Here is a 25,209-nt window from a genome sequence, read left to right as displayed (position 1 = left end):
AGCTTCTTCAAAGGAAGCAGGAAGGGACTTGAATGAAGGCCTCCCATTATTCTGTGCCACTCAACTGAGATGACCAGGCAGAAGGCAGCACACTGTGCATCCTCCTGCAGGTGTGAGCAGAGCATGTTTCCCTTGGATACAGTTCTCCAGAACTGCACAATCCCCTAAAGCAGCAGGGCTCTGACATGAGGGGCTTGCTAAAGGTTAGGCAAGTTGAGACAGAACCCAGATCTCCTCTGTTCTTCTAAGACTCCATGCTTTTGAACCTGAACCAAACCATACTAAAGTTAATGGGATATACCCATGTCTCTGCAATTTTTAGAGGAACTACTCAAACCACAGGGCTGCCTGATAGGAGGATGTGAGCTCCTTGCTCTGAAAATATTGAGCTGCATGCTTGGAAAGAGATTTAGCTCACTAGGAAGAAGGAGCTATCCTGCTTTTGTAGATATAAATCTCATTCACCCATTTCTGGTTTTATGCACAATCTCTCCTCAGTTGTTCAAGCAGAACAATGCAGCTGGTCACAGATTTTGGTTTATATCTTGTAGGAAAACAAACAACAAAACAAAACAGATGCAAGCACATCTGTAGATCATGCCATGCTCTCTGACAGTGACAGCAAGAAGATTGCTCAGAGCTCTGGCTATGCCCCGCAGTACATTGTGTCACACTCAGCAATTGTTTTTTTTTCTCAGTAAGATATATAAGATGGCAACTGTAATATCTGACATTTGTAAAGAAAACCACTGAAAGCTGAGGATACATGGAACAGAGAAGCCTCCATCTCATTCCTTGCACTTGCTGAAATACTATGTTATGACGGCATTTACTGTACACCTGTGCCCTAGCACCATCTTATATACAACAAAAAATGTGTAAAAAAATTTGATTTCTTCATTCCCTTCCATGTTTTTGGCTTCAGTACATGAAGCTCTGTCCAAAAATTGTTAAGAGCAGCAATTTTGTTTCTGTCTACTATGGAATTTATTTCCTACAATCTCACAGATACTAATCCATTCTTTCCTTCCCTCTGACACCTTTTCCAAAGACTTAGACTACACTCCTCAGTTCAGTTTTCTCTCAGTTATGAAGTTTTCAAGTAATAAAAAAAAGAATCATGCTGTATTGATACACTGTACAGGGAAGCTTCAAACCTTTTATTTTTTTTTCAGCAAGTAGGGTAGCAATGCCACCAAAGAATATTTCCATCTCCAAACTTTTGTTACTGGAGCTTGGAAATAATTTGCTATGCAAATTCCTTTCGGGGATACTGAAAATAGATGCACAATGTCTTGGGGGAAAAAAAGGTTCCATATAATACTGTCAAAAAAATAACTAATTATTTCCTTAAGCAGAATTCCCTCTGATGTCTTGCAAATGTATAGCTTAACTCCAAATGAATGAACAGATTTATTTTTAAAGCATGCAATACAGGATGAACTGAAATGAACTCAGAAGAATAGTCTCCTTGTTTCAGGGAGCATTCTTGTGAACAGAACAAGAGAAGGCCACATATACTGAAAAGATTCCATTTATTTTTACACATGCAATGTGCAGGTTATTCAAAACATTTGCCTTTAGAAATGTTTTTCTTTGTAGCTTTTTGCTGATATGTTCTTTCTTTCTAGACTTCCCAGTCGGGATTTGAAAAATAAACAGGATTTCTAAATTTTTTAATTTATTTTTTCATTAAAAAATACAAATTTCATGACAATCTGAAAAAACTTATTATTAAAATATATATAGCCATCAGTTTGAAAGAGACATAAAAACAACCAGTCCAACAACAAGCTAAGTTCCATGTTCTAGATAGACATGCTTTAAAGGCATGACTACAATGCCTATAGGAAAAAGCAGAGAAGTTACACTGCTGATCATATCCTTTTTCCTTTAAGGTTAGTGGTAGCTTTGCCCATCAATCTAATCTTTTTAAATCTAGCCAAAAGAAAAAAAAAAACCAAAACACAAAAGTTCACAACTGTTGAACCCTGTGAAAAACTGCCAACCATCCAGGAAGAGGTTGTGCGGCAGACTTGATAGAAAGGCTATCTGGGAGTAGAAGCACATGCCAGAATTTTTATGATACCTGGCAACTCTTTCAAAGGCCTAACTGAAGCCAGTTCATTGCAGGCATCACCAACTGCTTTATAGGAGACAAGACCGCTGCTAATTGATAAAGACACACACTCCAGTTCTTTTATCAGTGTTTTCCTTTTATCAGTGTTTCCTATAAATGCGATTGGCAACTATTAGGACAATTTGGCACTTCTAAGGGAAAACTTACAGTGGAATAAGCCATCTCAACTTTATTGGCAATAGTGGAGATAAGCTAGTTAATGATGAATTAGTTCACTAGCATTTTAAGAGTTATAACTCCTTCAGACTTGTCCTTGACTCTGTCTGTCACGGGTTCACTGTTACTTTGGTGCTTTGCCAAACTTCTCTGTACCTCCCTTCACCTGGCAGCCCAGTAAATGACTGGAATGCTGCCCACAACAGCGTTGTTAAGATGTTGAAATGTGTTTGAAGGCCACTATAGAAATACAGTGGTTTTACTGTTGTTTTATTTTAGCTCCAATAAGGAAATCTGATTGAAGGGGCACAGGAGAAGCAACTCCCTGGCAGAGGAGGCCAGCAGCACACACTCTGGGGAAAAATGCCAGAGCCCCCTCAATGCCATGACTCAAACTGGTTAATGCCACATTGAACGCTGTGAGACTCATGGCAGAGCCTCGAGGCTTCTGCCACTTTCTTCCCACGGACAATCTCCTGAGCCTGCAAATGACACAAATAACTGTCCCAGAACTTCACTGATATGATCTCTGTAAATTAGGATCCGAATTCTTTTTATGCTATAGAGAGGGAAAACAGATACTAAAGACCAGTATGGAAAATGCTAAGGCATCATTTTTTGCTGTCAAGAATTTCTGATGTTTCTTAAGAACCACTTTCCCTCTTTTTGACCTTCTTCTGTCTCGACATACTCCCCTGGATTTGACATTCTCATCAGTTCTGGGTAACATTTGTTTCACAGAGTTAATATTAGGACTCACATTCCTTATACATCTAGGTGCTTTCTTCTGAAGCAGAGTCCTAGACACAATAGTGAGAAACCAGTGCAAACCTTTATGTACTTCTTAGTAGCTTTATTTCATAACAATGCATCCAGTGTTTCCTGTTTTGAGCTGCATGATCTCAGCCACTCCAATAAAAATCAGAAATGATTCCCAGGAACTATGTTGCAATGATAATAAGATATAGGCATTTTCCACAGAACAGACATCTCAATTTCACTGATGCAATAACATTTAAAAATATTGCCCTTTGAAAAAGTATATAGATTATCCGACCTTCGGTTTCAAAACACCAGTCTTAGACTTTTTGCTAAGTCTAATTCTCCTTAGGCTTCATACTTGACTCAAATGAGACCTGCAGTGAGAACATGGACCATCAGCTCACTGGATTCGCTCTTGGGATTGCAACAATGCACATTAAATGAAAATGGAAGTACTCTTAGACCAGAGTTACCACAGGCTTTATTCCTGCTTTTTAATTTTTGTTATACCACTCAGCTTAAGAGACATACAACAGCATAAAACTAAAGTGACCAACAATGTAGAATTTCGCTGTTTGCTCAGTTAGATTACTTAGCTGCCAATGGATAATCACTTAAACATTTTCCTCTCATGCTATACCACATACTTAACAAATCACTGTCCTTTTATTGTAGGATTCTAGGACGAATTTCATCAAAAAGAAAGGTACTTTAATTCAGACAATGTATTAAATTCTTTTTTTTTTCTAATTACACTTCCCAAATGATGTCTTGACAGAGGGAAAACAAAGAGGCAACTAAGATAGCCTTGTAAATTAAATCCTATTTGTGGCTAAGCAGAAAACCAAAAATAAAATGTTCTTAGAAAAGCAGAATATGCCACCTAAATTTGCAAAAGCTTATACTGAGTCACTCTCATTCACAATGAAAATCTTCGTGTTTCAACTCAAGACTCTTCTCAAAATGCAGCCATTACTACAATGTCTAAAGGCAATTAAAGCAAGATTTTCGAGAAAGAAAACATCACTGGCCTTACAGTTCTAATGACAACACTCCCTCATGTGAGCACATAGAACACCTCATGATTCATGGAGCAGTGTGACTGATTCCATCTTGCAAAGTTCGCTTTTTTTCATTTGTCTCAATCCAAAGGCCAGTCAGTCATTCTGAAAGCCTATACTGAGGTGCAGAAAACTGACTGTCACCTTATTTGGTCCAAAGTGCCAGACACATAAACACCACCACAGAACACAGCGAGGCCAGTCACCAAAGACATCTTGACATTTTTCAGTAAGAAGCAAAATAATATCCAGTTACGATCTGAAGGCTCTCTGAAGAGTTGTAAAAAGATAACAAAACACATGTTCTTTTTGAAAGATCCCACAAGAGAGGCCCCAAATCTTCCCTGCTGGTGAAATGGAAACAGGTTATGCTGAATATAGCACACCATCATGAGAATACCATATTCTAAACCCAAGTGACTGAAAGCTTTATTATGATCGTAACAAAAATAGAATTTTATTCTGTCATTGTACAGTGGGAATTGAGTCCTGAACTGCATTTCGTGTAAGTTTTAATATAACAAACATAACTCTTCCAGTAAAAAATAAGGTATTTAAGTTAGGATATAACACCAAGTGGGGATCAGACAAGCATTCTATTATGAAATAGGCTGCTCTATGAGACAGAAACTGTTTTCTATCATGTGTGGCTGTAGTAGATAGAAGGAAAAGAACTAAATGTTTAGCGAGGAGGCTAAGGTTAGGTGCTAAGAAAACTCTTCTACTCAGCAGAATTAACCTGCAGAGGCTGGGGATGTTCTTCACTGACCTCTAGTTGAAACAAAACCTAGTCAGAGATGGAGAGTGACTTTATACACAGGCAGATAGTGAGAGAACATGGGGGAAGTTTTAAACTAAAAGAGGAGAGATTTAGATTAGACATTAGGAAGAAACTCCTTACTGTAAGCGTGGTGAGGCTCTGGAACACGTTGCCCAGTGAAATTGTGGATGCCCCATCCCTGGAAGTATTCAGGGCCCATTTAGATGGAGTCTTGAGCAACATTATTTATTGATTGGCTTCCCTGCCCATAGCAGAAGGGTTGGAACTAGATGATCTTTAAGGTCTCTTCCAACAAAAACCATTTTATGATTCTGTAATCAAAGGGCCTTGTTTGTTTGATTGCATTTAATCTCTTACTATCAAACTGCCTCAGACACTGAGTGTGTTCTACTATTTGTGCTGGAAAGAGAAGTCATGGTGCTCTCTGTAAACCAGACTTGATGTGTTAAGTCCCTAACAGGGGTGTCAAGCTTGTTTGGGATGTAAAGTACCCTGCCACTATTCAAATAACAAGGCATTTTTAAGCACAAAAAAATTCAGTGATGTTCATTAATGGGAAGATTCCAACTGGCAGATCTATATGCATGCCTCTTTAATAACACGATGCCATTTAAACATTTAAAATAATGCAGAATTTCTGATTTATTCAAAAACCCAGGATACCCCACTCAGTGCAGGAGTATTAACATTCATATTTAACACATCTCAAAATAAGACAAGTGTTTCTTCATTCTATGACTGTGATTTTATATTGTTTTAAGCATTGGTGTCTATTTGTAGTCCCTATACCTATTAATGGATAAAAGCACGACAGTTTATTTTTAGTGAACTTTTTTTCCAAAGAGTTTTATTTTAAAGCCTGACTAATCTTTGCTGCACCACAGACTAGGCTGATCTCTTGATAATCTTAGCTTACCTTGGTGCAAGATGACACCAAGTGCTTTTCCAATTAATCCTCTTTTATATCTACCTTTAGAAGAGGGTAAGGAAGGCACAGAAAAGAACCACATGACATGCAACACTTGCCTGGGATCTTAGTGCAGTCTGGAAAAGGTGTGGGAGCCACACACACTTAATTGTCTTTCGTTGTTATCATGATCTTCTCGGCAGCTCTACAATGCATGATTTTGTTAGCTCTGTCTGTAACTATTCACTGCATCTCAAAGAGAGAGGAAAACATGCATCAGATTTTCTTGCTCAGATTTTCTTACTTTTATCTTAGTCTCTCTAAATAGGATGTTGCAAAAAAAAAAAAAACAGCTGAGGAAGAAGCAAGTTTCAATTTATGGAACTGTGCATTTTTAGAGACATATTATTGTTAAATTTTATTATACTATGAATCAGTGCCAAGGCCACCAACAATCTTTGAAATCTTTCACCTGTAGTTTATGACTGGCAATTCCACAGCCTGAACCTGTGAAACAGAAAGGGATGGAGAGACACACAGACAGACCTTTTTTGTGCTCACAGCCTTGTAGTTGCTAATTCTGAGTGCCCTCTTCCCTTGCACTGGGAAACATCGTGGTATGATCACTGCAGGTGGCATAAAGGTAAGGGTCAGTTGACAATCATGCAATAAAAATTAGGAAGGATTTTTCCAGTGTGAGGGAGGTCCCAGAGGCAAAATACACAGTCATGTGTGCAGAACATGTACATATGTGTTCATGGGTACAAGAAAAAATACTTCACACACAAAAGAGTTGTGAGGAGGAAAAATAGCCAACTCCATCTGTCCTGGAAGTGACAACCTAGACCTCTGATTACTCCCAACTGGGTAGAGGTAGAAAACCAAACATGTTTTCCTCATCTATCTCGGAGTAATGGCCACGTGGAAAACAGGGGAGCTCTGGCAGGCACCTCCCCATTTCACCATGTCTCAGGGCACAGACCATCGTCTGATTTTTTTTTCAGTAAGAAAAAAAACCCTGGCTTCAGCTTCCTGATATGCTCTGCAGACAGGAAGAATGCAGCCTTTATTCTTCCAAGTAATCTCACGGGGACTGCTTATAAGAGAAGGCATTGCAAAACCAGGCTTGAACTCTTCTGCCCCATGCTTAAGTAATTTCCTTTCCATTTCACAGTGGGAACTAAGAAGATACAAGTACAAGAAAACAGTGGATAATTCACAATTTTTGGTGAAATGACATCTAGATGTACTATTCAGTGTGAGATGTTTATTGGACTCTGAGCAGTGAAACGCCCTGAAAAAGCAAGTAAATGTCTCGAAAAATATTTGACTAAGTCTTCTAAATGAGACTCTAGTTGTAGCATTTTGCCTCTCTTGGGGCATGAATTTTGGCTCTTAAATCCCCTGGCCAGTCCCCTAACATTTCTACGGGGAAGTCAGATGAGTGGGGCAGGGCTTAACACGTGCTACCCTTGAGAGAGCCCAGTGGCCATCAGCTGTCTGCAAGGGATGACTAAGCTGGCTGCAGGATGGAGGGAAATACACAACTGTTAGGGATTGGTGGAGAACGGCAAAAAGCAGCATTGCTCTTGTTACAATCCGAACTTCTGGGGTTTCTGGTAATTCTCTATTTTTAACTCAGTCATGAAGCAACGAGTATGTCCAAACCAGTACGTATCTATTACAGCCAGCCCCCCTGGGCTGAATGGTAAAAACACAGAGCAGGCAAAAAATACATGTTGTCCCCAAGCCTCATGGATTTTCATGGTGGTTTACTGATTTTTTTTTTCTTCTACTTTATCTTTTTCTTTCTCTTCTTTCTTTTTCTTCTTTTCTTTGCTTTTTGTAACCTGATTTGTAATATTTCCTTTTTTGGTCTCAAGCAAGAGGGATTTGCCTTGAATATTCCTGAATCATGATTTTATCTGGGCTTACCGAACAGCTAAAATATCTACTAAAGACAACCCCACTGCTAATGTTATAGCCCCACATTCTGTACCACAGACTGGATGCTACATGGAGAAGGAATATTTTCTTTCCTACTAAAAGATGGCTTTTGGACAGTGGTGCAGATGGTGGAGATAAGCAAGCACTCTCCTTCCTATTTTGTATGGTGAGTATATCCAGAAAGAGTGTGGTAGAAGGTCACAAGACCTCAGGGGACAACATGATCCCCCTGGAGAGAAAAACAGGAGGGCTATATATTTTTTAATTTCCAGTAGGGTGTTTTGACCTTTCTCCTCTCAAATAAAACTCTAAATCTGGTATCTAGTAGGCCATCTGGGCACTTCCTGGGCAATTCAGGTGAGTGTGCCTTGTGGTATGCTAGAGTCGTTTGTCTGGTTTGCTCATTAAAATTTTAAGAAATTTATCTTTCCCTGCTTCTCCTGAGAATCTCCAGAACTGTCTAATGAATCTTGTCATTACTATATAAATACGTGCATGCATTTGGATTTTTTTCAGTAAATTCAAACTCATTTTCCCCTTGTTTTTTCCCCCCATCTGAATATTCCTAATTATATCACACGAGGACCAAGCAAATTAATTTCTTTCCTTTCTTGATGGTACAAATATGTATTTCAACCTGCAGCACTACATCTCAGCTCACAGCCCAGCAGAAGAATGTCCTTAGATAAGCAACGGTAACTCACTTAAAACATTAAAATCACTATTTCTCCTTCCAGTGGCAATAACAGTAAAGGCTAGCTTTGCTTTTCCCTCTAATTTTGTCAGCCTAGCATAGAAAACTCACTTCTAACAAAAACCTGACAAAGAGCAGGAGTCTGTGCTTTGAACTAGAAGTTTTTCCAAGAAGCCTGCTGTGCTGCCACTCATTTGAGGTCACCTGGTTGGCCTGATCTGCTCCTAGCTTTGCTGAACAGCTGAGGTCTCCCATTCCCTCTGAAATGGGATCACACATTTACCTCTATAAAGTTGCAGTGAAGCATGATCTGGCTTGAACAGTTGGCAAGAAAGCTGCCTACTCTTCAGTTTATTGCTTTTCCTAGAAATGATCAATGCCACCTGCCAGGTGCCTCAGCAAAGCGAGGCAACCTACACCACTGATGTCTTGGTTTTATCTTTTTTCCAAAAGACTCATTAAAGGGCTTGTGATGGACAGCCAAGCAGATACAGTTCTAGTCTGTTTGGCTGATGAGGTTTTAATATCTGCCCTAGACCATCAGCTATAGATTTCAAATCCTGCATGTAAAACCTGTCTTTGGTCTCATTCCAGCGTATCAAAGCCTAGCTGGAGTGTCGAGAGAGGACAAGAAGAGCTATGGAAAAATCTGCGCTAATAAAGATCACAACAATAATTATCAGCCTACAGTGATGTCTGTGTATACCAGCCATCCCAAAGGGAAAAGCTGGGGTAGGAAGGAGACTTTGATTAAGCTGTATAGCCCAACAACAAGCTCTGAAACTGTCCCAAAGCCACAAATCCCTGTTCATAGGGCATAAGAGGGGAGCTACGCACAGCACCCCACCTCAGCCACCCATCTCTCTCCAGCCAGGAGCAGCAGCCTAGAGAAATGAGAAAGACTCATACACAACCCTTTCAGAACTAACATGAAAATGCACCTATATGGCACAGACCATTTGGGAAGCATATTAGTCCTAGGTGGGAAAAATGTATTATGTGATTGACAGGTACTCAATTATCTACATGCTTCAACAAATAAATTTAGGATCACATTCCCAGTATTTTTAAGCACAACTACATCTAGTGAATTTTCTTCTTGGCATACCTGTTAAATATCTGTATTTTCCTAGAGCATATTCACAGACCATGAATAGTAGAGGTTAATACCCATGTGTTTCTTAAATCACATTTTAAAGGCTTTCTGCCATTTTTGTAACACTACCAGAAATGTAATTCTTACCTGTGAGTCACCAATCAAATCCCTTAGTGAGTAAGAATAAAGACAAATCTGAAAACCCAAAAAAACCTGATGGTACACATGAGAAAAATTGATAAGCAGGATCACATCTACAAGTAGTCTTCAAGTAGTAAAATCCTACAACAGAAGTTACTAAGAGCCTTTTGAAAAAGTAAGCATTGTGTCAACAAGTTTTGTAAGCTTTAAAGTAGTTGTCTGACCCTTCAGAGAACAGCTGCTCTCTCTGCCAATACCAGAAGTATACCTTGATCTTGACATTAAAGATGGAAAATATTCTGCCCTCAAATGATGCCACTGGCATGTTTCATTTCCAAGTGAATTGTCCTCTTATCTTCACGATGATTTTCATACTAGACCCTAAAAGGAATTTCCAGGAAATTTTATAAAAGAAAATGTTTGAAGTATGTTCGGGGGAGGGTAGATCTAAGCAAGTGAAATCCATTATGAAAATTCTCAATAAATAGTACAAAACCAGAATTTCAGAGCTCATCGGCTTAGCTTTCATTTCCTTAAAAAATTAGACCACCACAATCTTTCCCTACGTATGTATTGGTCAAAAAAACACTTAGATTTTAATTTAAAATAGTAACTTTTTAAATGTCAGAAGGCATCTTCTTACAAAATTTAAAACACATGAGTTCTTCATTGGAACTTTGAAGCTCAGAGGAAGAAATTCCCTTTTAAACATAACCCATTCCGTCTGTTAATAGTTAGATAAACTGCTAGAGCTGCTTAAAGCTTGAGAGTAGAAAACAGTGCTCCAAGAAAAATATACAAAGAAAAATACAGCTTCCATAATATACTGTGAAATCCCAGTGCTACAAAAGTCTTGTGCTATTTTCTCATTAAAACACATGACACCACAGTGCACAGTGATCAGGAATAGGATTTTGCATTTTCTGCTGCTGAAAACCATTAATAATTTACTCCTGACTGACAGCATTAGGTTGCCATGGTAATGTCTGGGATCTCTATCCATAAAAACATATTTGGGCTGCTTTGAACATGAACCGTCTATGACTTGACAAAGGCAGGTAGATGTGCATACACTACAGCTGAGGTTGCCCCATAAAACACACAGCCTGAATGATGAACGGTCTGTATAAATTTCAGGCAAGCAGAAGGTCAGATCTCTGCTGGCATAATCTGACAGAACTGCACTGAAGTCAGCAGAGTGATGACCAGTGAACACAAGCAGATAATACATCTCACTGTCTGCAAAGTCACCTGGCTAAGAGAAAGTGACAATAAATACTCCTTGTTTCCATTTTCTGTGTCACTGCACTTCCTGGACAAGAGCTGCTGAGTTTCATGTTCACATTATACTAGGATCTATTTCTCCTAATGGAGCACCAGTTGCATATGAGCATACATGCACTCACATAACCACCTCCAATGTGAAAACAGCCTGTGTCCTTTGCCCAGGAAGGTCTGTGTCACGTTTTTGCACAGCTCCTGCAGTTCCCTGGAGCATAAAAGCACGTCAGAAGGAATGGTGACAGATATACAGTTTGCTTTGTGGTGCTGACCATGATTTCAAAAGGGGAGGTCTTATAGGTTGGGCCATTTTTACAAGCTTGGAGTAATTATTATTATTAACAATACACAGTTCACTACTGCACTAGTCATGCACATGTACTCAACCTTGCTTCTCTAATAGGGCCACTCCTCTATGATGGACAGAGTAAAAGCACAGTGTAATATCTTAAGGTCTTTATTTTGGGAGAGGCAGAGTTAATTTTATATAGTGGAGGGTGTTGGTGTTGCAATTGAGTGGAACTGGATGCCTAAGGGAGGGGAGTTGGGATCATCCTTGGACTCAGTTCAGCCTGGCTCAGCTGTGACCAAAATGTGCAACATTAACAGCAGTTTTGTGATATATGTAAAAAGATTGATTTCAGTTCCTAGGGAGTAGTCCCACAAACCACAAAAACATTACTTGTGGTAGACACAGCAGGGAGAATCCAAAGGATAAATTGTCTGTTGGGACTGGATTCACTCACTGCAAAAGGCAGGATGAAATTTTTCAAATTTACACAAATGTTTGTACATTTGGAGGCCTCTCTGAGAGACTACTGAAGTAACATTGAGACCCTCCTACCCATGGACAAATACCAACTTCGAATTCTTCTCCATTGCTAATTTAGCACCATTCATAAGCACTGAATTCACACTGACTTAGAGGTGGCAGCAAGCATGCTAACACAAAGTAAAGCCATCAGGTGACTACAGTTCAGATTAAAATCTAAGGCTAGGAGAGAAACAAAACTCAGAGAAACTGCATATGACTAAGATCTAAAAGGCAAATGAAGACCAAAGAGAAGCTCGACATGCACATTTGGGATGAGCTGTGAATAAGTTAGTGGGAAGAAGTAGGTAACAGGTAGGAGAAAGTTAATTCATAATCTCTTATGTTGCACCAGAATATGACTATCCACACTAAAAGTATTGTATTAAATGCCCTAAGAATGGTATCTAATTGTCTAGACAGGATTTTAATTTGGCAGGTTGGCCTTTGGGTTCAGATTCTTGTCCGAACGCATGACAGAGAACAGATCTCATCTCCACAACAACCATGTCCTTCCTGTTCCACCATGTAAGGTGCTCTGGGGTCAGCCTGCAGAAGGCCTGCTGCACCACAACTGGCTCTCAGGGCTCAAGCAGCATAAGACAGGCAGAAACAGACACTCCCTGCTCAGGTTGACCAGAAGGGTTACTGTGATATCAGACACAAGCTAATTTGACAGACAAGGCATGGTAGCTCAGCTGCAGCACTGGACTAATGCAGCAGCACAATTCTCCTTAATTGGTGCTGCCCTACCTCACTCCAGACCAGAGAACAGGCAGAGAAATCTCAGCACAGCAAGGGTTTGAAAGATCTGCATCTAGAGGCTAACTGTATAAACAGGCAATAAGAAAGTTTCAGCTCCCTAAATCTGTTTCTGGCCAAGTCTAGTTCTCTCTGTACCGCAAGCACCCACCTGCACATCCCAATCTGTGTTTTACAAGCATGTTATCCTAAATCCAGATATAGCAGCATTAAACAAATAGGGAGGAGCAAAGACTTGTCTTTCTCCACTTAAAAAAATGTGATTAGCTGGGTTTGATGATATGAACCACCAATCCCTTTTCATTCTGCTTTGGGGAGCAAATGAAAAAAATCACCAATATAAATTTCAAAATACGTAATTTTCTGTATTATAAAGAAGATCTGAGTATTATTAATCTATTTGTTTAATACAGTGAATCTTTGCTCTCCATCTGTTGGCAGAATTGAATTCCAGGTTTGTATTTTTTCTAAGGCAGGAAAAAATATCATTTCACAACTTCAACTTGGAAGGTGTATTGTCAGTGTATTCCTAAATGGAGTTTCATTAGCCTATTTATGGTATTTCATTTTAAAAAAAAAATCCACTTACTAAATGTGAGTGTTTTCCTCACAGCCTCATTAGGGAAGCATCTACTTGTCTTGGTTTGGTTTTCTTAAGTCATCTTTTTTTTAGTGTTAATTACACCCTCCCATACAGCCTTGTTGTGTCCTTGTGTAAGGCAGCATTTACTGTATAGCAGCATTTACTGTTAACAAAATGCCCTTTGAAGGGAGATCTGGGAAAGTAACATTTTTAACCCCATTTCTGCATATCACATGCTACAGAGCTCTACCTGGTTTGGGGGGGGGGGGGGTCCCTCCCCAAGAGTCAAAAGCAATTGTGCACTACGTGTTCTCACAAGTGTCCTGCTCCTTTTACACCCACAGCACGAGGGAACTGGGCAAAGTCTGCAACATGCAAAGGCCCGTGACTCTGACTTGGTATTTTTAAGACAAGTACGAGTCAAATTCATTTTGTGCATAACTTCCAGTGGTTTTATTAGCTGCCAGGCTCAAACTTGCAAAGCATCCCATGTACTGCTAGCTGGTAGTCAGAAACAAGCAGAGCCAAAATCAATTCTTTAACCCCATCTCCTGGCCTCATCTGGGCAGCCCTGCTTCGAACCCAGCCAAAGAAAACAAAGCTGCTGAAACTCGCAGTGAATTGAAAGATGTGACTGCGGGGAGGAGGAGGAGGGCAAAAATGCCTTTACAATTCTACAGGCTTGCCTGTACTAGTAATCCATTGAGGTGCAGGCAAAGGTACCATGCTGGCTCTCCTACACTTTCAAGGTATCGTCAGATACTTTCCCTTTCCTCTGAGGTAATCATATCTGTGTGAGGAATTAGTGCAGGGTAGTTAGTGCACAGCCCACCAGCCAAATAGCATGCTTCACAGTAGGCAAGCCCATACATTTCCAGACAGAGTGCCAGCACGTTTGTGAGCAGCTGTGAAGGACTTCTAAAGAAAGGCTTTCAGATGACAGGTAATCCAGAAAAGCATTAGAATTTACGCGTGACACATATCACGTATTCCATGAAAGTCTGGGCTTGAGCAAAAAGACCAGCATGTTCCACTGACACTGCTTTCTTCCTGCCAGACACGCTGGCAGTAGTCTCACTGAAGGAAGAGTAAGCTTGAAATGAAATTTTCCACTATCATAACCAATGAGAAGTGATTGCCAGAATACAGGCAAATAGTCAGAGCAGTCTGTACTGGCAAACCCAAACAGCCTACGCAAAGCTGGCCAAGAGACATGCAATTAAATGTGCAACCCCTTCCTTGCATTCCTTTGTAATTAACTTTTCTTCATTCTTGCAATGAATAAAGATTTAAAATGTAACAAACAGACAGAATATCTACCTTTCACCTATTAAAAGAAGTATTTGTTCAGCACTGTGAAAATCCTAGAATGCACTGTTTTCCTCACTTCCTTATCAATTAAAACACGACAGTTGTGTCATGAATTAGTTCTAGCAACTATCAAGTCTGATTCTAGTTCAGGTGACCAACTATTGCCAACAGTCTGAAGAAAAAATACGACATAGAGGCTTATAGTGTAAACAGAAGAGACCAGGTAGCCAAAACCGTTAATTCCTATTATAGTTTTTGTTAGGGGCCACTACTTGGTCTGGTCAAAAAATTGAGAGAGAAAAATTTTCAGGTTTAAGGCATGCTAGAGTGTCTGGGCAAACTTGTGGGATGCTGCATGTGAACACTGATGTCTATGTGAGCGTGGATATTTGCACTCACAGTTACTGAGAATACACTCTCACACAAGAGTCTGTTTACTGAGTCTGCTGGGAACTGCCAAGGAGTGCAGTGCATGCAGGGTCTTCAATATAAGCTCTATCCACACAGGCACTAAACAAGCTGTAGGAAACTTCCACTTCGTGGATTGAGTGAATAGAAAAACAAAGAAACTAAACATAGCAAAAGTGTTATGGACAAAAAAATAACAATATGGTGAAATTTAGCTTAGCATTTTTCATTTTCACACAGAAACACTCATAATAAATAATCCCACTGATCTGGAAGAAGACATTTTAAATAAAACTTACAAAATATGAGATCTTCATGTAGAGGGTATGCCTGTGCATTGATTTGAAACCTACTGAAATATATTTGAGTGGTGTCACTGATATGGAATCCATAGATAAAGTCAGAGACTTCTAGCCATTGTTACCAATGTTGACCAGTAAGATAAAGGTGGTCTCTCTCCCTTCTGGAGGAGTCACTGATTTTTACTCTTGATGAGTTGTGAGTGGGGTTTTTTTTAATATGAAATCAGATTCAGCATTGTACACAAAACAGATAAGTTAACTTGACATATTTTCTTTTACAGTGGGTATTTACTGCAATTTTTCTAGCTGTCCATCGTAGGCCTTGAAATAAAGAAATATGAATCACTACATCAAGTTAATGCTCATGGTTTGAAAACACTAACTGTGGAACAACTTGTCAGGGATGACTGTTAGCTACGCTAAAGGATTTTAGAAGAGGACAAGATTTAAGGCTAAAATCTGGAGTCTTTTCTGTTTCACATACATAATTTGAGTATTTCAAAAGGAATTAAGAGTGGACAGAAGAATACTCACCCAAGAAGACACTGAAAGATATAGATATAGCCAACTCCTATAACACCTTCTCCAGAGGCTATGGGCAAAGGAAATGTTGAGCAGGAAATACAATATAAGGATGTCTAGTACACTCACTAACCAGTCTAAATTATCACAAAGCTTTGAAAATTACAGCACCTGCTAGAATATTCTAATTTACACTAGGAGGGGACTGTGAAGATCACTTCCAGAGAGACCAAATATTTCTTTTACACTGTACTTGGGACATGGTGAACAGAATTTCTCAAGAAAACTTTAAGAAATTAAGAAATGTTTTGAGGTCAGTAACACCTAAACACAAACCAAATGCTAGCTATGCCCTCTTCACTTTAATGTAAATTTTGCAGTATATCAAATGGGAAAATTTTCAACTATGTCATGTTTGTCAGTTGTGTGCTACAGACACTTGAACATTTAGTAGTAGATTACCACTTGAGACATAATAGTGACTGCACATTTGAACGTGTTTCTTTTAGTATGTGTCTGTATGTAAAAACATCTCCCATGTCTCAGCAGATGTATAAGCATCTTCTTTAAACAAGGAAGACCATTCACAATAATTGTTTATGGTCAATTTCAAGAAAACACAGTATTCTCTTTTTTTACACTTTGTGATGTAACAAGCCTTTTTCTAGGGTGTTATCATGCTTAATCGACTCATAAAATAACTTTTCTCTTTTCTGCTATTCTGTCCTGCTAGGTAGTATCTGAAGTTATGTCAGAAGCATAAGCTATGAGGAAGAAACTACATGTTGAAGTATGACACATTATTCCAGGAATAATGTGGAAAATATACAATCAGATTCAGATAGGTTTTGACTTTCCTATTCCTGAGTACTTTTTTGTAACAGTCAGCAAAACAGATAGTGATAGAAGATTTGTGAAATGCAATAAGCTGGTCAGCTGCCAACAAAGATCTTTCCATTCCAGATTTTGATGTACATCTGGCACTAGTTACTTCCCATCACTGGAAAATGTCCTCTCTATCCTTCAGGTATGTACTTTTGATGTCTAAAAGCCTAGGTTAACAAATCAGCCATTGTTAATAAACACATCAGTTCACAACAGTGCTTAGAAACAGCACTGAGAAAGGCAGTCTGCCTCTAAAAATAAATCGCATTTGTCAGGTTTTTGGATATTTCAAGATTCAGCTTGAAAAAAAAAAAAAGCAAACAAACCTGAAACCTGAGAGAAATCAAAAGGAGAACCTAAGCTTTCCCAAGCAGTTCAACAAATCTGAAGACAACATGGTATTTTCACAAGAGGAGGGAAGTCACTGCAGGTCCACCCAAAGGAGCAAGCCCTCATGTGGCCTCTCTGCTCTAGTCAAGCAGTGAAAGTGTAACCATCACCACCTGGGATCAAAAATATGGGAAACAGATAGTTTTGCATTATATGACTGGCCATGGTGACAGAACAATTTTCTTATCCACAACTGTGTGACAGAGAGCAAATTCCACAGATGAACTTTCCACCTACAAAGACGAGAGTACTTTACCTCTCATAAACTGTCTCTGATTTCTTTGTTTGCACAGGAAGATAGGAGACATCAGTCTTCCTGTACATAACATTTTAGCCCCAAAGAAGTACAACTGAAGCATACCAGTATGCAGCCATTACTAATAAATAGAGTGGAAAAATAGCAGCTCGATGTAGCCACTCTTGCTGTATCATGGATGAGAAAATATGCTGACAAAACTATCATCTTTCTTGATAGCAGAGGGATTATAAATAGAAGGTGACTGGTTGGAAGTCAAAATCCTCCTTCTCTTCACTTTCTCTCCTCCTTGAAAATACAAAGCAACAGAGTATGTCAGCTCCTGTGATGTCCTTATGGTGTTTAAAATTATGGAAATACTTCACTTGGAGGATAATGTATGGTTATTGCACAACCCAGGGTAATTACCAGGCATTAACACACAGGTACACGATGGCAATTAATATGTGCCACCCTCTTCAGTTCTCAGCCTTGAGGTCAAGTCTGACCCCCAGGCATCAACTGCTGTTTCTGCAGTTGGATGTCCTTGTCCAACCCATGTCCTGTTGTGCCAGGTGCCTTTCCTCAGCAATGACCAGTTTCCAAGAGACCCTGTTCAATGTTCCCTTTGCAGAAATAAAGCCAGTTGTTTTAATGTGAGAGCTATAGCCCTTTCATTTCATCATCTCCAGCACTCAGAATATGGCTGTCAGGAGTAGCCTAGAAATCTCAGATGTGCTGACTGCTTAAATCCTCCTGTAATTTCAAAAGGAGGAGGGATATGATGGCTGTTACACTGATTCAGGTATCACAGTAACTTTGTACCTTCAGAATAGAAATGAATAGAAAATATTATGAACTGTTACCACCCAGTGGAATTAAACTGTCACTTAACATTTTTTCAAGTTCATTGTATCAATCCTACACTGTCATTTCATAATTTGTCAAGAAGCCTGAGCAATGAACAAGTTTCATATGCGGGTTGAACAGCATGACATACAGCAGAAAATTGCTTATCAAAGCAAATGGCAAACCTAGACTGAGTGATCCAGACACAGGAGAAAATTTCACAAATGAAATACTATTATCCTAATGTTTTTATTGGTAAAGGCTACATATGCTGGCTCCACAGGATATTTTGGGAGATTCCTTCAGTGTGAATCTAGCTACATATATTCTTGTGTCACGTTTCACAAAATCCTTAACTGCTCCTGATAGTAACACCTCATTGTTAAATATTATCGAGTTAAAAAAGAAGTTTCTTGGCAAAAATAAATATGATAAATACTAACCAACATACTGGGGTTTTACCCTTTGTACTATGAGTTTGTGTCTATTGCCAGGTTACCTAAAAAAAATGGGGCTTACAAAACCATACTGTCCTTGTGGGTTTTATCTGTTTCCTGCTGCCCAGTAAGTCTTTCTACCTATTCACTGATTTCAAGCCAGACACAATTAGGGGATCAGCATCCAAAAGACATTGAAGCCTCAGTTACTGAGTGAGAGTGAAGACCCCTTAGACCTCCCTGAGAGAGGCGGCAGTGTGAGTTCAAGCTTTATTTGGTTTGCAAGGGTGCCACCGTGTGACACAAAACTGTTCCCAGAAAAAGGAGACAGGAATGTCCTCCTCAAGGCACTCCAGTAACTCACTTGAAGAGACAGTGACTGCTACGAGGCCCTTCTGCCCTTAACTTTGAGCCCACTACTGTTATCTTTCAGAAGGTGCTCTCCAGGTTCCCCTTGGAAAGGGTTGTTGGGAACACCCTTCAGCAGACCAGCACACACACCTGCAAATGGGACGGGAAAGCAAGCAAGAAGGGCAACAGCTAATCCTGGAAGCAGGCAGCCTCCTACTAAGTGCTTTGGTGTTACAGTGAGACAGGTTTTGTATGCCTTTGCCCTACATAGCTGTGAAGGTTCCTCTGATACTTCTGTGTCAATAGGAACTGTATTTCCTGGCAGTTTCCAGCATGGGACACTGTCATCTGTCCATTCTATCCTCCTAAAATGTCGGGTGGAGGATTCTGATCTGTTTTTCACTTCCTGACCTAAATTGCTGTGATATAAATAGCAGCCAGGTGTTAATTAATTCCCATACGCATGCCTGTATGTGGATGATGTGTTTCTATACATGTGCGCTTTTAGGACAAGTCTTTTCTCAGTTACTATAGCAAAAGTAGGTCTTACACAGATAAGGACCAGATGCTTAATTAATGAGATAGCTTTCTGCCTCAAAGGAAGTGTACTAAACCATACACACTTGGGATGTTGCTTCTGCCACTGTATGAGGCCAAGGAACCCCCTGCACGCTTGGCATGAATTCACAACAGAAGCCTCCACATTCTGTGTAATTGGAGACTGTAGTTTACATCCAGCCAGGCTTTGCCCCACTCTGTGCTCCTTGCGGCACGTAGGCCAAGCACTGTTCACGAGCAACTTACAGTGGCAAGTGACTCAACAGGCCATGGCAGCACCTCAGCTTGTGGCCACAGAAGCTGTGCTGCCAGCATGCACATGACTAGCCAGAGGATGACAAGAGCCACAAGATGACAAGAGCCTACCAGGAACCTGCCCAGTGGGGAGCACTTACCCAAAACATATCAATAACCAACTGAGGGTAAATTTATATTAGCAATTTAGTCCAAAGTAAGCTTCTGAAGTGAACCTCCTGAAAATGCCCACCTGCTGCGCCCTGGTTCACCTTGCAGAGCTGTGTTGGGGCAGATGCACTGAATTAGTTTTGGATTAAGCTACACGAGGAAATGCACTAGAGGAGCGTGGTGGGTTGACCTTGGTTGGATTGTAGGTGCCCACACAGCCACCCTATCACTCTCCTTCCCAGCTGGACAGGGGAGAGAGTAAGGTGGAAAAAACAACTCGTGGGTTGGGATAAGGCTGTTTATTTAAAGTGAAAGCAAAGCAAAAGCTTGCGTGTGCAAAAGCGAAGTGAAAGATAGTAGGGTTTATTCTCTACTTCCCATCACCAGTGATGGTTGGCCACTTCTGAGAAATAGCACACATAATAGTTTCTCAGCAGGCAGCCATTGGACAATGAATGCCTGCCTTCCTGCTCCTTGCCTTAGCTTTTATATCTGAGCTGACATCATATCGTATGGAACATCCCTTTGGCCAGTTTGGGTCAGCTGCACTACTTGGGTCCCCTCCCAGGATCTTGCCCTCGACTGAGGAAGGCATGTTACTGTACTGATGCTGTCCTCAGCAGTAGCCAAAACACCAATGTGTTATCAACACCACTCTAGCTACCAATGCAAAGCACAACACTGTGAGGGCTGTGTGGGGAAATGAGCTCAAGCTCAGCCAGAACCAATACAAGAAGCAAACCTAAGGCTCTTCACATAGTAACCACTACAGTATGGACTTATCAGGACTCTGCATTTCTGTTGGGCTGGACTATTATTTATGTATACATAGCCTGAAGCCAAACACATGAACAGTCAGTAACATGGATGCGTACATTACAGGATGGTGTGCCAACAGTACATGGATTCACAGCCATAGCCAAGAACTAGGATATGAAGACACTGCACGGAGATGACTGTATACTGTGTATTTGTGGTGCACAGAATCTCAGAACAGTTAAAGTTGGAAGGGACCTCTGAAGAGCCTCTAGTCCATTCTCATATTCCCAGATACATGTTACATATGCGTTGGCATTTTTTTAATTAAGGAAGCCATGGTCCTAGACGGAGGTTTTTAACACCCACAAACACTGGCTCTAATTTTCATACTCAGAAATAACACTGATATTTTTTTCCCTTGGACTGAGAAACAGGCTTTCAGACTCTGTATGGTTTGAACCTGGTATATAAAGGGTATCTGTGTCGGCCTCTGTGCTAGCCTGGCACATCCATACTCACGCTCCTCTGCAGCCGAGATAATTAGCTGGACTAAGATGTAGCCATTAGCTTGGATACAATGCTGGGCTAATACAGTTACATCACCTTCAGGATCTAAACTGGTCCCTGATCATATTGCTCCTCCAGATTGGAAACGTGCCGCAAGTGTTAGTTGATCCCTCTAGGAGGGTGCTGCATCAGACACACTTGTCCAAACGAGTAGGAACGAACGGGTTTGCTCACAGCACCTGCCAGACAGCCTTTGTGAATGATGTGTAGTGTGTCAGAAGCTTACAAGTGCACGTGACTTGTTTACTGTTTAATCTCTGTCATTGTCCCTGTGAGAGAGCAAATCTCCAAGATCCAATCTTAATTCAGCTGATGGGTAAATGACAGTACAGAAAGTACAATGAACAGTTGGAAAGGCAAACACCAGGGGTTTCTGCCTCAGGGAAGATGAGTCCACCATCTGGAAACCACACGGTATGGCTTGAGGAGGACACAAGTAAATCAGAAATGCAGTCACTCCCAGATGTGAGGCACAAATTTGGCAGTAGCACTAAGTGAAACTAACTTGATTCACACAGAAATGTGAACTAGCAGGTGATGTAACTCCCCTTAGACCTATTTATCTGTCTTCTCTGAGATAAATATAAAAAATAAATTAATGTATTTACACTTTTGATAAGTAGCAGTTTGAATGCAGGTTTTACTTTTAATCTTCTAAGTGTTCTAGTACCAAACTGACCATCTTCCCATTCACACAGATTTTACACTCGGATACATCACTGATTATTCTCAAGATGCCAAAGAGATGATTGATTAAATTTAAACTTGCCCCAAAATACCTGCTTCAGAGGTGCTGTCCATTATCTTCTTATCAGGGATGCAATTCATAATGAGATATCAAAGAATAGAAAAGGCTCAATTCAGGAATGAGCCCCAAGGACCCTGACTTTGGCAGTGGCAATTGCATGATGCTCCTCAAACAGAGTCAGGCAGGCAGGCCCTATGCCTAGATATGGTTACCAGTATTAAAAACCAACAATGAAAAACTGCAGTTGTGAAAATCAACACTGCAAAATATACTAACAGGTTGTGAAATTGACAGAAAAAAAAGGTCAAAACTTCTTGGAAATTTTGGAAGCAACACCAGTGAACCACCTGAAGACAGAATCAAAAATGCATTTGTATGCAGCCAGAGAAGAAGAAACGGTTTACTCCAAACTAAATAGAGCAGTACTGAAGCACAGAGACTTGGCATAACCTCATCTCAACTGGCTGTTTTCACAGACACCCTAGATAAATCATCAGTGCCAAAGCGACAGGGAAAGAGAATTATTATTAAAAAAGACAAAATGGAAGCCATGGAGGACTAAAAAGAAAAGATGGACAACAGAAATGACGCTTTGAGTACTGTATTGACATTTGAGCCCCTCATTGGAACAAAGACAGTGAGGCAATGGAGGGCCTCCAAAGAAGGTCAACAGAGCTGGTGAAGGGGCTGGAACACAAGTCTTGTGAGGAGCAGCTGTGAGAAATGAGATTATTTAGCCTGGAGAAAAGGAGGCTCAGTGGGGGCTTTATTGCTCTCTACAGCTCCCTAAAAGGAGGCTGTAGACAGGTGGAGGTCACTCTCTTCTCCTAAGTAGCAAGTGGTAGGACAAGAGGAAATGGGGAGGCTTAGATTAAATATTAGGAAAAATTTCTTCATAGAAAGGGTTGTCAAGCATTGGAACAGGCTGCTCAGTGAAGTGGTTGAGTCACCATCCCTGGAGGTACTTAGAAGATGTGTAGATGTGACACTTTGGGACCTGGATTAGTGGTGGACGTGGCAGTGGTAGGTTTATGTCTGCACACAATGATCTCAAAGGTGATCACGATATTCAACAAGTCCAAGTGCAAGGTGCTGCACCTGGGTCAGAGCAATCCCAGACATGAATATGGACTGGGAGAAGAACTTGAGAGCAGCTGTGCCAAGAAGGACTTGGGAATTCTGGTGGATGGAAAGCTGGACACGAGGCAACACTGGGCACTTGCAGCCCAGAAATCCATCCTGAGCTGCATCAAAAGAAATGTGGCCAGCAGGTCAAAAGAGGTGATTCTCCTTGTCAACTCTGCTCTCCTGAAAATCCACATAGAGTACTCTGTCCAGCTGTGGAGCTCTCAGCACAGGAAAAGCGTAGAGCTAGAGTAGGTCCACAAAAATTATGAGAGAGTTGGAGCACCTTTCCTATGAGCAAAGGCTGAGAGGGTTGGGGATGTTCAGCCCACGGACGTTCTCCCGTTTCCAGGGAGACCTTACTACAGCCTTTCAGTTTTAAAGTCGGCTTCCAAAAAAGATGGGCACGGAGTTTTTAGCAGGGCTTGTTGTGATAGGTCAAGGGATAACGCACTTAAACTAAAAGAGGGTAGACTTAGATCAGATATAAGAAAAAAGTTTCTTATAATAAGGATGGTAAAACATAGGAACAGGTTGTCCAGGGACATGATGGATGATGCCCCTTTCCTGGAAACATTCAAGGTCAGGTTGGACTCAGCTCTGAGCAACCTGATCTAGTTGAAGATGGCCCCACTCGTTCCATGAGATTTGGACTAGATGAACTTTAAAGGTTCCTTCCAACCCAAATTCGTATTTGATTCTATGATTCTTTATAAATTTAAATGCTTACAGGAATAGCCCAGAGTTTAACTCATGTTGATAAACAGGAAAAAAATCCACAAAGCTGAGAGCAGCCTGCAAAAATTACTGATTTTTAACATGGTGTTTCCATTTTTAAAAAGTCAGGAAATTGATCAGTTGCAGTCACACTAAAAAAAGATATGTTTTGAGTTTGCCAACAAAATAAAAAAAAATAAAAAAGCAAACACAAAAAAAGACAAATATTGCTTTTGATTACTCAAAATGTTTCCTTACTACACAGCAAAATCTTTTCCTCCATATTGGAGGCCCTATCACTTTAGTCTTCGAAATTGAAGCTAAGCATTTGTTTTTGAAAAGTAAAAATTAAATGTTTTTAATTTTTAAAATCTCGTTCTATTGTATTTTATTTAAAATGCTTAAATTTATTTGATTCCTCTGACACATCAGTGAACCTGAAATACTGCATTTTTAATTCCACGCTGTTCTCCTAAAGATGCCTGCAATTAGCCATCTTTTACGCCTTGGTTCTTTTATGTTCTTCCTCATAAGAATACCCAATTTGGAATTGCTTATGCAGGAACTAAACACGTTGGAGATAAAAGTTAGAAATTATGATGATCTTTGAACTTAAGTCTGTTTTTCTTCCTAAGCACCGAAACATGTATTGTAGTTAATTGTCTTAAAACTTTAAATACACCAACAAGCTTTAAATTAATACAGAAGTAGGATTAAATATATAAAAGCACACTTACTTTTATTGCTTGTTGCCTCTGGAAATAGCATTTTAAACTAATGAGCTGGAGGCTAAAATTGTGTGAACTACTGTACTGAGTTGGCAAGAGAGGAGTTTCATTAGCAGATGGACAATAACAGAGATGATGGATTTGACACACCCAGCCAGCATTTTCAAGAACTCATACAATTAGTTGTTCTAAATAGGAGGTATTGCAACACATTCTCCTTGGGAAAGGGATGTAAATCACACAGAAGAAGAAAAGGTATTATATGAGAAGGTGCTGCAGATGAAGGCCATCTTGTTAGCACTGTGCCTTTACTCCACACCCCTCCCAAGCACACAGAATGCTTCTGTATGACACCAACTCTTTGCAGAGATAGCCTAATACTGCAGGCCAGTGTTAGTGTGGACTCTGCACTCTCCTACTTACAGAGTTCCAGTGTCCCCATTGTCATCTACACCAAGAAAGAACCCCCATGCCAACAACAATGCCACAGAGGTGAGAGGATAGAGCTTTAATGACAGCCTCTTTTAAAAAAAACCCAGACCTTTAAACACAGATTTATTAGGAAATATTAGGAATCTTGGTTGGGACAGCCTGTAGATCAAGGGGAAACAGGAAAATGAAGAAACGAAAATTAAATGCAGTAATTTGCTAGTATAGCTATACAGTACCGCTTCATATGCTGAGTTCTTAGGGCACTTGAACACATACATCTGCATGCACGTTCTTGTACATATGTGTTTATCTCACAGAAACCTATGGTAAGACAGTCTTTTGAAAACATTTTTTACGG

The 25,209-nt window shown here is 40.2% G+C and overlaps 1 protein-coding gene across 3 annotated transcripts in view; it reads right to left on the bottom strand.

The window, feature by feature from the left end:
- The window catches only part of SLC1A2 (solute carrier family 1 member 2), an 89,931-nt gene that overhangs the window by 58,647 nt on the left and 6,075 nt on the right, over positions 1-25,209 (bottom strand). The window lies entirely within an intron of this gene.

This window comes from Empidonax traillii, unplaced genomic scaffold, assembly GCF_003031625.1.
Source record: "Empidonax traillii isolate 1590-97213 ecotype Southwest subspecies unplaced genomic scaffold, ASM303162v1 scaffold103:size1334136, whole genome shotgun sequence".
NCBI classification, from domain to species: Eukaryota; Metazoa; Chordata; class Aves; order Passeriformes; family Tyrannidae; genus Empidonax; species Empidonax traillii.
This window is presented reverse-complemented; position numbering and strand designations above follow the sequence as displayed.